The sequence below is a fragment of the Cherax quadricarinatus genome, chromosome 5 (genome assembly GCF_038502225.1).
Source record: "Cherax quadricarinatus isolate ZL_2023a chromosome 5, ASM3850222v1, whole genome shotgun sequence".
In the NCBI taxonomy this organism is placed as follows: Eukaryota; Metazoa; Arthropoda; class Malacostraca; order Decapoda; family Parastacidae; genus Cherax; species Cherax quadricarinatus.
In genome coordinates this window covers 46,188,390-46,205,105 of record NC_091296.1, presented here as the reverse complement: position 1 = coordinate 46,205,105, position 16,716 = coordinate 46,188,390, and the positions used below count along the sequence as shown (strand labels likewise).

Sequence of the window (16,716 nt, the reverse complement as noted above, 5' to 3'; positions counted from 1 at the left end):
ACCCTGCTCTCACTCCCTCACCCTACTCTATATCCTTCACCCTACTCTCACTCCTTCACCCTGCTCTCACTCCTTCACCCTGCTCTCACTCCCTCACCCTACTCTATATCCTTCACCCTACTCTCACTCCTTCACCCTGCTCTCACTCCTTCACCCTGCTCTCACTCCCTCACCCTACTCTATATCCTTCACCCTACTCTCACTCCTTCATCCTGCTCTCACTCCTTCACCCTGCTCTCACTCCTTCACCCTGCTCTCACTCCCTCACCCTACTCTATATCCTTCACCCTACTCTCACTCCTTCATCCTGCTCTCACTCCTTCACCCTGCTCTCACTCCTTCACCATGCCCTCACTCCCTCACCCTACTCTCTATCCTTCACCCTACTCTCACTTCTTCACCGTGTCCACACTCTCACTCTGTCCTCTCATTTTCTTCATCAAGCTGTCATATTAAACCTGTCCTTCACTATCTTTCCCTAATTATTTCTTCTGTTAATATCGGTTATCACAATGATGTTCAGTCATCAACCCAATTTCATTTGAATGTTTATTTTACTGTTATAATCGTATTGTCCATGGAAGAGATATGACAGCACTGTGAGGGCGCCTCTCCGGGTCCAGATGTTCTCTAGATCGAACTCCCAAGCAGAGGTGTTCCTTTTTTTCTAACTTTCATGTAACATAGTTTACTTTGTTGAGAGAGAGGAAACTCTTGTTTAGTTCTGCTTACATCAGTACCTGTGGCACACCATACATCAGTACCTGTAACACACCATACATCAGTACCTGTAGCGCACCATACATCAGTACCTGCGGCACACCATACATCAGTACCTGTAGCACACCATACTACAGTACCTGTAGCACACCATACATCAGTACCTGTAACACCATACATCAGTACCTGTAACACACCATACATCAGTACCTGTAATACACCATACATCAGTACCTGTAACACACCATACATCAGTACCTGCAGCACACCACACATCAGTACCTGTGGCACACCATACATCAGTACCTGTAGCACATCATATATCAGCACCTGTAACACACCATACATCAGTACCTATAGCACACCATACATCAGTACTATAAACCATCCCTCCGTACCTGAAGCACACCATACATCAGTACCTGTAGAACACCATACATCAGGACGTGTAACACACCATACAACAGTACCTGTAGTACATCATACATCAGTACCTGTAACACACCATACATCATTACCTGTAACACACCATACATCAGTACCTGCAATACACCATACATCAGTACCTGTAACACACCATACATCAGTACCTGTAACACACCATACATCAGTACCTGTAACACACCATACATCAGTACCTGTAGCACACCATACATCAGTACCTGTAACACACCATACATCAGTACATGTGGCACACCATACATCAGTACCTGTAGCACACCATACATCAGTACCTGTAACACACCATACATCAGTACCTGTAACACACCATACATCAGTACCTGTAACACACCATACATCAGTACCTGTAGCACACCATACATCAGTACCTGTAACACACCATACATCAGTACATGTGGCACACCATACATCAGTACCTGTAGCACACCATACATCAGTACCTGTAACACACCATACATCAGTACCTGTAGCACACCATAAATCAGTACCTGTGGCACACCATACATCAGTACCTGTAGCACACCATACATCAGCACCTGTAACACACCATACATCAGTACCTGTAGCACACCGTACATCAGTACCTATAACAAACCATCCCCCCGTACCTGAAGCACACCATACATCAGTACCTGTAGAACACCATACACCAGGACCTGTAACACACCATACATCAGTGCCTGTAGTGCACCATACAACAGTACCTGTAGCACACCATACATCAGTACCTGTACCACACCATACATCAGTACCTGTAACACACCATATATCATTACCTGTAACACACCATACATCAGTACCTGTAGCACAGCATACGTCAGTGCCTGTAGCACACCATACATCAGTACCTGTAGCACACCATACATCAGTACCTGTAACACACCATACATCAGTACCTGTGGCACACCATAAAGCAGTACATGTAACACACCATACATGAGTACCTGTAACACACCATACATCAGTACCTGTAGCACACCATACATCAGTACCTGTAACACCATACATCAGTGCCTGTAACACACCATACATCAGTACCTGTAACACACCATACATCAATACCTGTAACACACCATACAACAGTGCCTGTAACACACCATACAACAGTACCTGTAGCACACCATACATGAGTACCAGTAGCACACCATACATCAGTACCTGTAGCACACCATACATCAGTACCTGTAACACACCATACATCAGTACCTGTAACACGCCATACAACAGTGCCTGTAACACACCATACATCACTACTTGTAACACACCATAGAACAGTACCTGTAACACTATACAACAGTACCTGTAACACACCATACATCAGTACCTGTAACACACCATACATCAGTACCTGTAGCACACCATACATCAGTACCTGTAACACACCATACATCACTACTTGTAACACACCATACAACAGTACCTGTAACACTATACAACAGTACCTGTAGCACACCATACATCAGTACCTGTAACACACCATACATCAGTACCTGAAGCACACCATACATCAGTACCTGTAACACACCATACATCAATACCGATAACACACCATACATCAATACCTGTAACACACCATGCAACAGTACCTGTAACACACCATACAACAATACCTGTAACACACCATACAACAGTGCCTGTAACACACCATACTTCACTATCTGCAACACACCATACAACATTACCTGTAACACCATACAACAGTACCTGTAACACACCATACAACAGTACCTGTAACACACCATACAACAGTACCTGTAACACACCATACAACAGTACCTGTAACACCATACAACTGTACCAGTAACACATCATACAACAGTACGTGTAACACACCATACAACAGTACCAGTAACACATCATACAACAGTATGTGTAATACACCATGCAACAGTACATGTAACACACCATACAACAGTACCAGTAACACATACAACAGTACGTGTAATACACCATGCAACAGTACCTGTAACACACCATACAACAGTACCTGTAACACACCATACAACAGTACCTGTAACACACCATACAACAGTACCTGTAACACACCATACAACAGTACCTGTAACACACCATACAACAGTACCTGTAACACACCATACAAGAGTACCTGTAACACACCATACAACAGTACCTGTAACACACCATACAACAGTACCTGTAACACACCATACAACAGTACCTGTAACACACCATACAACAGTACCTGTAACACACCATTCAACAGTACCTGTAACACACCATACAACAGTACCTGTAACACACCATACAACAGTACCTGTAACACACCATACAACAGTACGTGTACCACGTCACATACAGTAACTAGTACTTCACATCACTGTGTAGGTCACGTAAAAGCTTCATTTATAATTTATACTTTTTACCTGTATATCACCTAACACTCTCAACTGTAGTTTACATTACAATTAGTATAATTCACATTAAATATTTTTTTACTTTGTACTGTCATCTGAAGTTCACCTTATATCTCCACATGTTGTTCACATTCAATGGTCAACTGGTAGTTAACTTTTCACAGCTATTAACAACAGATAATGTCTCCTTATGAGGGACAGGTTTTCGACTTAGACGAAAACCTGATATTACAACTGACCGACCAGTGTCAATGATGAATTGACATTTTAAACAGATTTTTATCCAGGATATTGGCCTTAACATAAATTCAAAGTGAAAATTTGTCTATCGTGCCAACCTCCCATACAGTAGTCAATCATTTAAGAAGCTTTAGCACCTGTCTAACCACATTCTTAAAGCTATATGTGTCTTAACTTTCATAAAGCTACTTAGTTTGAATTACATTTAATGGTAATGTTTGATCTTTAATCCCTCATGACTGACATTATCATCTCATAAAATTAAGTTATTTAATATTTAAGCTCTCTTTCCCATTTTTTTTTATTTCTTTCTTATGCTCTCTTTTGCACTCTGTCTTTCCCTCTCTCTACCTTTCTCCCTCTATCAACGATTTAAATGTTCACTAGTTTTATGTAGAAAATCATAATGCCTGAAAGATAGCAGACTTTGGCTTCTGTCACGAGAAAATCTTTGATTACAGCGAGAGACATAAACTTGTAGAACATTTAGATTCACAGTGGCCTAAGTAATATTTGTCCAGTCCATCACAATAGCTCCTGTCCAACCCATTTTTAGTGTGATGAATTGGACCTAGTGATAGTCTGTACTCGCCTAGTTGTACTCACCTAGTTGTGGTTGCAGGGGTCGATTTACAGCTCCTGGCCCCGATTCTTAACTGGCTGCTACTAGTCCCTCTCTCTCCCTGCTCCATGAGCGCTATTATATCTCTTCTTAAAGCTATGTATGGATCCTGCCTCCACCACATCACTTTCTAGTCTTTTCCACTTCCTGAAAACTCTGTGACTGAAGAAATATTTCCTAACATCCCTGTGATTCATTTGAGTCTTCAAGTTCCCACTGTGACTCCTTGTTGCTTTCCATGTGTGGAACATCTTGTCTCTGCCCTCCTTGTCGATTCCTCTTAATATTTTCTATGTCGTTATCATATACCCCCTATCTCCCCTGTCCTCCAGCGTTGTTAGGTGGATTTCCTTTAACTTCTCCTCGTAGGACATGCCCCTTAGCTCCGAGACTAGTCTTATTGCAAACCTTTGCACTTTCTCTAGCTTCCTTACATGCTTGACTAGGTGTTGATTCCAAACTGGTGCCGCATACTCCAATATGGGCCTAACGTACACAGTGTACAGAGTCCTGAACGATTCCTTATTGAGATGTCGGAAGGCTGGTCTTAGGTTTGCTAAGCGCCCGTATGCGGCAGCAGGTATTTGACTGATGTGCGCCTCAGGAGATGTGCCCGGTGTATCTGTGTGTGTGCTTGTAATAAATCACGTTAAACACGTGATATCACAATATGCAAAACAACCAATGAGAATATTTTGAAACAAGACTGCTTAACAAATCCTTCCCAATATAGCTAAGTTTACTTGGAGTTTACCTGGATTTGGTTTCGGGGGTCAACGCCCCCGGGGCTTGGTCTCAGACCAGGCCTCATGATGGATCAGGGTCTGATTAACCAGGCTATTACTTCTGGCAGCACACAAACTGACGTACGAACCACAGCCCGGTTGGTCAGGTACTGACTTTAGGTGCCTGTCCAGTAGCTTCTTGAAGACAGCCAGGGGTCTATTGGTAATCCCCCTTATATATGCTGGGAGGCAGTTGAACAGTCTTGGGCCCTGGACACTTAATGTATTGTCTCTCAATGTGCTCGTGGGGACCCTGCTTTTCATTGGGGGAATGTTGCATCTCCTGCCGAGTCTTTTGCTTTCAAAGGGAGTGATTTTCGTGTGAAAGTTTGGTACCAATGGCTCCAGGACCTTCCAAGTGTATATTATCATATATCTCGCCTGCGTTCCAGGGAATACAAATTAAGGACGTTCAACCGTTCCCAGTAATTTAGGTGCCTTATTGTACATATGTGTGCCGTGAAAGATCTTTTTACACTCTCCAGGTCTGCAATGTCTCCAGCCTTGAAGGGGGCAGTTAGTGTACAGCAGTATTCCATCCTAGAGAGAACAAACTATTTGAAGAGAATCATCATGGCCTTTGCGTCTCTAGTTTTGAAGGTTCTCATTATCTATCCTATCATATTCCTAGCAGATGCGGTAGATACATTGTTGTGGCCTTTGAAGGCGAGATCTTCTGACATTATCACTACCAGATCCTTCATATTACGTTTTCGTTTTATTGTATGGTTAGAATTTGTCGTATAACCTGATGCATTTTTAATTTCCTCAAGTTTTCCATATATGAGTAGTTGAAATTTCTCCTCGTTGAGCTTCAAATTGTTTTGAGTCGCCCATTTGAAGATTTGGTTGATGTCCTCTTGGAGTCTTGCGTTGTCTTCGATGGAGGTCACTGTCATGGCAATCCGGGTATCATCCGCAAAGGAAAAGACGGAGCTATTTCTTACATCTCTGTCTATATCAGAAATGAGGATGAAGAATAAAATGGGAGCGTGTACTGTCCCTTGTGGAACAGAGCTTTTCACTGTAGCTGCCTCAGACTTTACTCTGTTTACTATTACTCTTTGCGGTCTATTTGTCATGAACTTACAGAGCCATCTACCAACTTTTCCTGATATTCCTTTATCACGCATTTTGTGCGCTATTACACCATGGTCACATTTGTCGACAGCTTTTGCAAAGTCTGTGTATACTACGTCTGTATTTTATCCTCTACAGCATCTAGGACCTTGTCAAAGTGGTCCAGGAGCTGGGACAGGCAGGAGCGACCTGCTCTAAACCCCTGTTGCCCTGGGTTGTGTAATTGATGGGGAGGTGGTTGGCGATTTTTATTTGAGAAATTAGTGCTATAGGTCTGTAGTTTCTCGCAATTGCTTTACTGCCACCTGTGTAGAGTGGTCTATGCCTGTTGTTTTTAGTGTGTGTCGGATGATCCCTGTGTCCATGCTCCCTCTACATAGAATGATGAAGGTATGCGACAGGGGCTTCTTGCAATTCTTGATAAGCTCTAAGTTCCAAGAGTCTGGCCCTGGGGCAGAGTGCATGGGCATGTTATTTATTGCATTTTAAAAGTCTTGTGGAGTTAGGATAATATCCGAGATTTTTGAGAAGACCAATTTTTTTTCAATTTCCTTTATAACTTTTAGTTTTTCCTGTGATTCTTGTCTCCTGTAAGATTCCTTCAGCTTAATTTCGATATTTGGAATTTCATTGACCTGTGTCTCCCTTCGTATTTCAGATATATTTGCCCCTCTCAGCAGCTCTGTGACTCTTCGCCTTCGTCTGCATAGGGAATGTCTCTCTCTTTCTAGTTTAAATCTTCTCTAACTTTTTCATAATGGAATGCGTCTCGAACAGATCTCAAGAACCACAGAGTTCATTTTTCTAGGCAAATGTTCGGATCTGTGTTGTTTAGGATATCTTCCCAGCGTGTTTCATTTAGGACGTGGTTGGCTTGATCCCATTGTATGTTTCGTTTATTGAAAATGAATTTTGTGAAGATACTTTCATGACTGATCACATTTTGCTGGTCAGGAGCCCTGTGCATACATGTTTGTCCCTCTGTTATGTTGTGATCTGAGTATATTGCCATTGATACGGTTATATTACGTATCAGATCGTCGTTAGTGAAGATGAAGTCCAGCGTAATTTCTAGTCTAGTAAGCCTTACTATTTGCTGGTTTAAGGTGAATTTGGTGCATGAATTTAATAGTTCGTGTGTGTGTGTATCCTCATCTGAGCTACCTCCTGCAGTGATCTCTGCTAAAATATTGTTTGCCATATTCCTCCATTTTAAGTGTCTCAAGTTGAAATCTCCTAGCAATAAGATGTTTGGGGCAGGACTTGGGAGATTTTCCAGACAGAAAGAAGGCAAACTTATGTAATTACTAACATCGAGCTTATAAATATCTTTGAGTGTTTTACGCCACTCCAGGAAGACATCCGCTGATAATCCAACATCTGTCTTGAGATAAAACATTAAGTAATCTCCTAAACTCTTACATTTTCCGAAGTCAAATATTTTCAAAGCATCACGGTCATAATCCTCCTGGCTAATAGCGATATTTCTCAAAGAATTAAAAAAAAAATGTTCTTTACTCGGTAATTTTGTTTCATTGAGTTTCTTTAAACTATCAACGTAATCATAAGACTTGTTTTCCTTTACATAATAAAGGTAACACATCCTGAGGCACATCTTTCAGAATAGTCTGTTGATATGTTGATCTGCTAAAGTGGAAAGATCTCCATTCAAAAAAGACCGAGAATCTTGAAACCTAACCTTACCTATGTCTACTTTCAAAAATTTGAGACCTTGTTTCGAATGAAGTTCAATTTCATATTTATCAACCTGCAATTCCTTTAAAATTATTCCTAAATCATACGATATGTTATGACAAAAAAGTAATAATTTCTCACTCTTATCTTTACACTGCAAATAATTATTGAATTTTAAGGTGTAATCATGATGTCTATGTTTATCTTTGGTATTTTTGAAGGTGTTACCACATAGTTCACAAGTGATCTGTGAATCATATCTCGTCTTATCCTCCTGTGTTATATGGATTACATGATACTCTCTTCTAAACTTTATCTTACTACATTCACCACTAACATTCAAAATAAAATCATTAACTCTTCATACACACTATTTCACCTGCGAAATCAAATATAACAATGAACAATGGCTTTATGGTGTGACACAATTTTACCTGCCGGGAGAGTGGTATCTAACGCACATTTGAAATCGAATACACCGATGTATTCGTTGGAATGTGTATGTATAAAATTTCTAACGTGTTCAGTTGTTCCTTCCGGGTGGAATACGAGACTTTGATTTTACATCCTTCTTCGTGTATATCTAACTCTTCCTGTGTATTTAACTTCATCAAGCAACTATTTTTTTATTTCATGATCCTTGATTATCGTTCTAACATACCAATCAAATTTTTTTTATTAAAACCAAATGGGATTCATTCATCATTAACGCACTCATAGTATCCTTATAATTCTTATTCCCCTAACGACACAGGGATACAAATGAGCCATCTTTGTTTTATTATTAACATATTGGCCGATTTCAACCAAGGCAGGGTGGCCCGAAAAAGAAAAACTTTTATCATCATTCATCCATCACTGTCTTGCCAGAAGGGTGCTTTCCACTACAGTTAATAAAACTGCAACATTAACACCCCTCCTTCAGAGTGCAGGCACTGTACTTCCCATCTCCAGGACTCAAGTTCGGTCTGCCGGTTTCCCTGAATCCCTTCATAAATGTTACTTTGCTCACACATCAACAGCACGTCAAGTTTAAAAACCATTTGTCTCCATTCACTCCTATCAAATACGCTCACGCATGCTTGCTGGAAGTCCAAGCCCATCGCACACAAAACCTCCTTTACCCATACCTCCAACCCTTACCCCGCCTTCCCTCCACTACAGATTTATACACTCTCGAAGTCATTCTGATTTGTTCCATTCTCTCTACATGTCTGAACCACCTCAACAACCCTTCCTCAGCCCTCTGGACAACAGTTTTGGCAATCCCGCACCTCCTCCTGACTTCCAAACTACGAATTCTCTGCATTATATTCACACCACACATTGCCCTCAGACATGACATCTCCACTGCCTCCAGCCTTCTCCTCGCTGCAACATTCATCACCCATGCTTCACACCCATATAAGAGCGTTGGTAAAACTATATTCTCATACATTCCCCTCTTTGCTTCCAAGGACAAAGTTCTTTGTCTCCACAAACTCCTAAGTGCACCACTCACCCTTTTCCCCTCATCAATTCTATGATTCACCTCATCTTTCATAGACCCATCCGCTGACATGTCCCATTTTTATCCTGCTTTAATTGATAAACGAATAACATTACCTTATTTTCCTCTTCTAATATTCCTAACTTATCACATGTAATGGGAAAGTCATCTTTAGAAGATTTTGCATGATTAGGATATCCTCTCTTAGTATTAACTGCTCTGGGTAAATCGCTTCATTTCATAGCCATTTTTGTGAAATTGATAGGCGGCAAATGCCCGAAATACACATAACCCTTCTTTAATATTTGCATTAAAGATGTATTGGACCCCCCACCCCATACCCATCCTGCAGTTTCTTGGGATATTCCACACATGATCCTACTTGTACTCTGAATTCTACCTTGACATATTCGATATTGAAACTCGATTTGATCTATGATCCAACTAGAACCTTCCTGATCATTTAATTCTGTCTCATATCTTTCTAATATCGTTCCCATCCATCGGTCAAATACTTCGGGGATTTCCTTTTCACTTACTAACTCAAGCGCTAAATTTATCGCAAATTGTCCAATCTGATTATCACCCGATATATTCTGGCGTAATGTCCTTATAACTATAATCGGGTGGATTCTGAGTGACAATGCCAGAGGTCATCTATCATATATATCTCGCATCTGCCCTTTAAAATAATCCCTATAAGGCATGCAAATACATTCATAAATCTCTCTTATAAGTTGAAGGGACACTATATTTCCTGTGCGCCTACTTCTAAAATTCTGGATGTATGTGATAATTCCTGGTTACTCATCGTCCACATTCACGGGTGCACCTCCACGCTGTGTGGTGCTAGCATAAGTACCTGCCCTCTCATCTTCATTAACGGTGACAGAAGTACCTACATTCACTGGTGCATAATGCGAGGTGCTAGCAGAAGTACCTGCTCTCTATGGTTCATTCACGGTCGCACCTCCTGCTGTGCTCACCAGTAAGTGAGGTATCCACTCTCTCTGATTCATTCGCGGCTCCAGAAGTACCTGGTGTATTTCCTGCAGGGAAAAAGTATATCCAGTTCATAACCAAAGAAATATTTTTGCATATTACGAATTAAAATTTCGTTAATACAACAAAAGATTCTCTAGTCACATTGTTACGAATTAAAATTTCGTTAATACAACAAAAGATTCTCTAGTCACATTGTTACGAATTAAGATTTCGTTAATACGACAAAAATATAAGGTATTGGTCTCAATTTTACATAAGAATATTTCCTCGTTTGAGTATTCAGCAATATATCGATTAATAGAACAAAAAAGTTATCTGGCAAGAACCACCAACAATTTTACATAAGAATTAAGTTTTCGTTAATAGAACGAAAGATTCTCGGCCCACAACGCCTATAAGGCTCGAGTCACAATTTTAATACAACAAAAAGATGAATAACTGTTTCTATAGTCTTCTTCCCTAATGCATCTATGCAGTCCCACTCTTTTTTGTAGTTCTGTCAATCTTTCATCGCGTTTCACATCTCCTCTCTTGATTTCTGATGATCTTATTATCGATAGTTTCCTCTTCATTAATGCCTCCATGTAACTCCTGTGCATCCTTTTATCCTCTGTTAAGAATTTTAATCATTAACGCACTTATCCGGTAAAAAATTCACTCATCCGGTAAGAATTTCACTCGTATACTCCAACAACCCGATTATCTAGTATGAACCTCTTCATTATTTCCTTTCGTTAAGTTGAATGAACTAAATATCTGTTAAGGTACAATTTTACATATCACGAATTAAGATTTTGGGCAACAGAGTAAAAATTGTAAGTTCACCTTACCTTTCTTCATAATGTGGGTGGGTTCACCATTCTAGATGAGAAGAGGTCTTCCACACTTGACGAATGGAATCACAATCTTCGCTCTGTCAGACACCTTGACCTTATATGTCTCACCACCTCCAAACTATTGAGTCATGACTTTGTACACTCCTCCCGACAAAAATCTCCTTACTGAACACCTGAGTCAACACAGGTTAAACAGACGGACGCCATGAAATGACGCTCACACCCAAGCTAGATTTTCGATAAAAATCTCCTTACTGCCCAGACCACCTGTGTCCTCTTGTTATCTTAAAGGAACTAAATTTGGTGAGGACACAGGGTAGGTAGACGGACGCCATGAAATGACACTCACACCCAAGGTAGATTTCTGATAAAAATCTCACACCCAATGCACTCTTTGCGTATTTGATCAAATCTCCTTACTGCACACCTCGTTCAACATAAGTCAGACAGACGGTCGTCATAACACAAAACTGTGTCAACTGGTGCCCTCTTGTTATCGTAAAGGAACTAAAATTGGTGAGGTCGCAGACCACTCGGTCGGCGACAGGAGGTTGCTCTGTGCCCCCTCCCTCGTTAACTTAGCTGACACATATCTTGAAAACCCATTAACACTTGCAGTATACAAGTCACCTCTCTATAGTAAACACACACACACTCGACAATACAATGAACTTGACAGCATACACATATGCTAATGTTGATAAATTTCGTTATCCGGCAAGGATTATCATTGCCGGTTATTCGAATAGTGGCAAATCTTATTTCACATCAAAATTAGTAAAGTTATACCATGAGACATTTCACAACATTATAATACGTGGGGTGACATCTCATCTCTTAGAACAAGATTCAGAGTTATCCTGTAAATTAATATTAAGTAAAAATATTATCGACCCACAGAATATCATTGCATCACCTGATGAAAATACATTAATTATTGCTGATGATCTATTTTTAAAAGCTGGTAGCAGTGAAATTATTTTCGAATGTTTTGCTAAAGGTAGACATCATAATATAAGCATTATTCTGATTACTCAAAATATATTTCACGGAGGACGATATAGTCGCACCTTGGCTTTAAACGCCACGCATTTTGCTTTATTTAAAATGAGAGACCTCGGGCAAATAAAGATTCTGGGGGTACAAATTATCGGTAAAAATAAAGAATTTGTTAATATGAATAAATCTGCCATAAATCGATCATCCTTTGGTTATTTATTCATAGACCTGGCATTAAATACCTCAGAAGCATTAGTTACGAACCAACGTGTTACGTCAGGATTCCTACGAAATTGTGTATCAATGGAGCGAACAAATTTAACTGAAAAGTTTTATAAAGATGTTCACGCTGTGGGATCATTCTCTGGTATAAACAATTTATATGTAGCTGTAAAAAAAACTGACTCTTCCATAAACTTGAAAGAGGTTATGCGAGTTTAGAAGGGGGAGGTGGATGCTTGAAGCGCAAGATTAAGCGTCAGATTAAGCAGACTCCCATCAGGGAAGTAATCCCACCTGCATTCGCTTCGGTGAAACCTCAGAAAACCCCAGATTTGACAAATCTGATGCACATATGAGTGAGTGCGAGAAATATAGAATATGTGAAATCAATGTTGGTATTGTTGCAAAGAAATCCTTTGGTGAGTTGGGATGAAAATGGTGACCTTCTTAACCCCATAACTGGACGTAATATTATTTAAATATTCAATGTTTTATCAGAAAATAATGTGAAATCAGTGAGAAGAATCGTTTCTGATTATTTATCAGAAATAAAGCATCAGGTATACATTTCAATTTTGTGAGGAATACGAAAATGTGAATTTATTATTATTATAATCAAGGGGAAGCGCTAAACCCGTAGGATTATACAGCGCCTGGGGGGGGGGATGTGGAAGGCATTCAAGCTTAATTCGAGGAACTGGAGCACAGATCCAATTCCCTAAATCAAGAGCCCCTCACCAACATCAAGGAACCTTCCCTGAGGGGACGAAAATATGAAGACAATTATTACATAAAGGAGGCGGTGGAAGACGAGAGAAATCATCGTGGATAGCATATTAGGTGAGTATATAAACTCTGTGATATGTTTTTACTCTGTGTTATTAGAGTGTCGAGATGGTTGGACGTTTTCTATACGTCTGTAGTGATTCCATGTTGATTTATTTCCCGTCAATAGGCCCTCAGCTGTCATTAATAAATTATATGGTCCTATTATATACTAAAATTGATTGTGAGGTTGCTCTGAAAAATATAAAATTTATCCCAAGACACATTATATACCACAAAAGAATCTGAACATATGTATTAAATATGAGAAATCTACATTAAATAAACATATCCACTCAGCTCACACTCTGAGGTACTGAGATCGAATCTCCTCCGGTATGGCTGGAAAATATTAAGGACGTATTTCCATAAGACACCTGCCGTCCCTGTTCTCCCATCAATTTAAAATGGGTTCCTGGGTGTTAGTCGACTAGTATGAGTCGGATGCAGAGACAAAACCGACATAACTTGCCCTTAATGCTTAGCAAGGGCTTTGTATATAGTAATATGTCATTGATGTCAGCTAGGCCTGTATACCTTATAGGTACAAGGGATGATCAGAGACGACTGAACGTCTAGTAAAAGTAATTTGGTGAGTTTTAGTACTAGAAAATTTAAACCCATGAGTGGTGGCCCAATTGGAAACACGGTTATTTGTGTATTGTTATAGCCACGGTATTCTTCTTTCTTACTACCCTACCTGGAGGTCTCTTCGAGGGTCAGCGCCCTCTGGGCTCTGTTCTTGATCAGGCCTCCTAGTGGATCAGGACCTGATCAACCAGGCTATTACTGCTGGCCGCATGCAATTCTATGCACGAACCACAGCCCGGCCTGGCTGAACGGGTACTGACTATTTTCCGGTTTCCTTTTGAAGGCAACCAGGGGTATATTGGTAATTCTTGGGTCCCGGACACTTGTGTTTTCTCTACTATTATTAACTATATCTTAGAGTTTACTAATGCAACTGATAATACTTTTACTACCTCTGCTACTTATAATAATACTGCTATTTCTATTACTAAACTACTATTATTATATTGTATATACTACTGATATTACTACTATTATTGTTAGGCCTAAAACTGTTTGTATCACTAGTACAGCTGTTGCTGATGGTGATTGTGGCAGCGCTACTGCATCTAATCCTAACAGTATTAGCCAAGGATAGGAAACAGTTGGTAATGAGAGCTGGAGTTAGCGCTGGTGCATTAAGCCATGTAAGAGAGCAGACAACCCAAGGAGAAGCCTATAAAGCGACGTACACACACCTCTGTGTGTCAAACAGCTGCCTTAACAACACACCAGCCACCATCCACTGACATCCTCACGCCATCCTCTGCTCACCATCCTCCCACTGCTAATTTAGATGTCAGCTCCAATCTTGGCCAAATGTGTGTGATCGTCGGGGCAGCAAATTAGGCACCACAAGTGTCAGTCGCTGTTAACATTATCGGCTTGTGACTGTTTGGGGGTGATATTCATTACTACATGACAAAAATCTCGATTAGAATTTACACTTCGTGAAATTCTTGTTAGAATAAATTTTGACGTGGCGAGAGAGGGGAAGGTGGGTGAATGTTGATATTAATGAGAGAGAGAGAGAGAGAGAGAGAGAGGCAACAACAAAGTAGAAGTAGCAACAACAGCAGCATCACTTACATAATTAGGTTTATTTATAACTTAAACAACACTGGTCCTCCCACCTAACACTGTTTTCATTATTAATAATTAACTAATTAACTTGCAATTGCATTGATAGACAATTTCTCATAAGTAAAAATTGTCTATGTAAAAACGTTAATAGAACATTTTCTAATTTTACTAGTTATTCCAAGGGTTTTTAAAGTCTTCTTCCTTGTCAGGAGGCAGGTGTGGGCGACTCGCGCCCTCATAACCTAATCAGAAGGTGGGCGTTTGGATACCCATACCCAGCTTGTAAGGAGGTAGATGTGTGGAACAGACACTCCAACACTCAACCTGGCAGCAGTCGGGTGTAGGAAACTCATACCTCTGCATCCACCTTCCCAGAAGGAAGCACTGTATGGTTATTAATTTTTTATTCAAACACGAATGATCAGTATATATTCTGTGAGATATAGTCTCTCAGCATATACATTCCCTGAGAGGTTATTTTACTGTTTTTGCGAGTCAGAATTAATGACTGGTAGTGTACCAGTTATATTGTAGGCACTCTTGTTGACAGTTGTCCATAAGTATAATAATCAGAAGCTAGCTAGTTGTTAGTTTATTTGGCTTAATTAAGTCGTCAAATATTATTAAATTACTTATGAAAATATATTTCATATAAAATTTTATTTTATATGAACATACCACATGCTAATTTGATTTGTTAAATTATTAATGTATACTAATCTAGATGTCAGCGGGATTAATTATATCTCTTTCTAATGGGTTTTAAAGGTATCTCAGTAAGTCACCTGATGCTTATCCCTGATATATAGCACAAGTAAGACAGCAACAGTACTCCCGCGGTCGCTTAATTACCGAACTATTCATCTCACAGGGACCCACGTCGGGAGACACCAGGTGGTCCCATCTGCTTATCAAGTGATAATTAAAAGAGGGTGGTGAAGGGCTCTAGTCCAATGATTAGAAACTACGCTCCTCTTCGTGGGATCAGTCTTGATTGCCTCTTATTCACATTGAATGATAGGCGGAAGCGTTAAACCAGTAAATGCTTAGCGATTCTACTTAAAAGTTCGATAATAATAATAATAATAATAATGAAAATAATATTACTGAACTTATAAGAGACTATAATAGGAATAAAGGTTTTAAATGAGAATAAAAGGTTACAATACACAAATAACCCGTACATAGGAGAGAGAAGCTAAGACAACGTTTTGGTCCGACCAGAACCATTTACAAAGTCACACCGAAGCGTCATCGCAGCCTCTCTTTCTCTCCTACGTGTGGGTTGTTCGTATGTTGTTCCACTCACGGTATTGTGCCTCTTTATTCTTTACGAGGGTACAATCAGGCGAAAATATGGAATTACAATAACTCAGTGAAATAAAAGAGCATTTGTATATTGAGCAACATGTAACTAAAACAGCTACTTCGTTCTTAGAATCCGCGAGAAGTTCACACTTTAGCAAAAGCCATCGACCAGTTATGTTATGTTAATCTTAAAGCGCATCTCCCGTGTTGAATTTCTAATTTTTCTGACAGACTTAATATTTTTTTTCTGAAATTTATTCTGTTTTCTGAAGAATGGCATGTGTATCTGGACTCTTTGGAGACCCATCAACCACGCCACACTCTACGTATAGTGACATGACCAGATCTTTTATCGTTACTACTTTTCTCACAGCTGAGTTACGTAGCTGTTTTAACTTTT

The 16,716-nt window shown here is 39.9% G+C and overlaps 1 long non-coding RNA gene across 1 annotated transcript in view; it reads right to left on the bottom strand.

Moving 5' to 3' along the window:
* Positions 1–579: 579 nt before the first annotated feature.
* The window catches only part of LOC138855440 (uncharacterized), a 584,292-nt gene continuing 568,155 nt past the window's right edge, over positions 580–16,716 (bottom strand). Inside the window, exons 2-3 of the long non-coding RNA XR_011394669.1 lie at positions 10,409–10,517; positions 580–764 (exon numbers count right to left, since the gene is read on the bottom strand). This is a non-coding gene — a long non-coding RNA (uncharacterized lncRNA). The remainder of the gene's footprint in view (positions 765–10,408; positions 10,518–16,716) is intronic.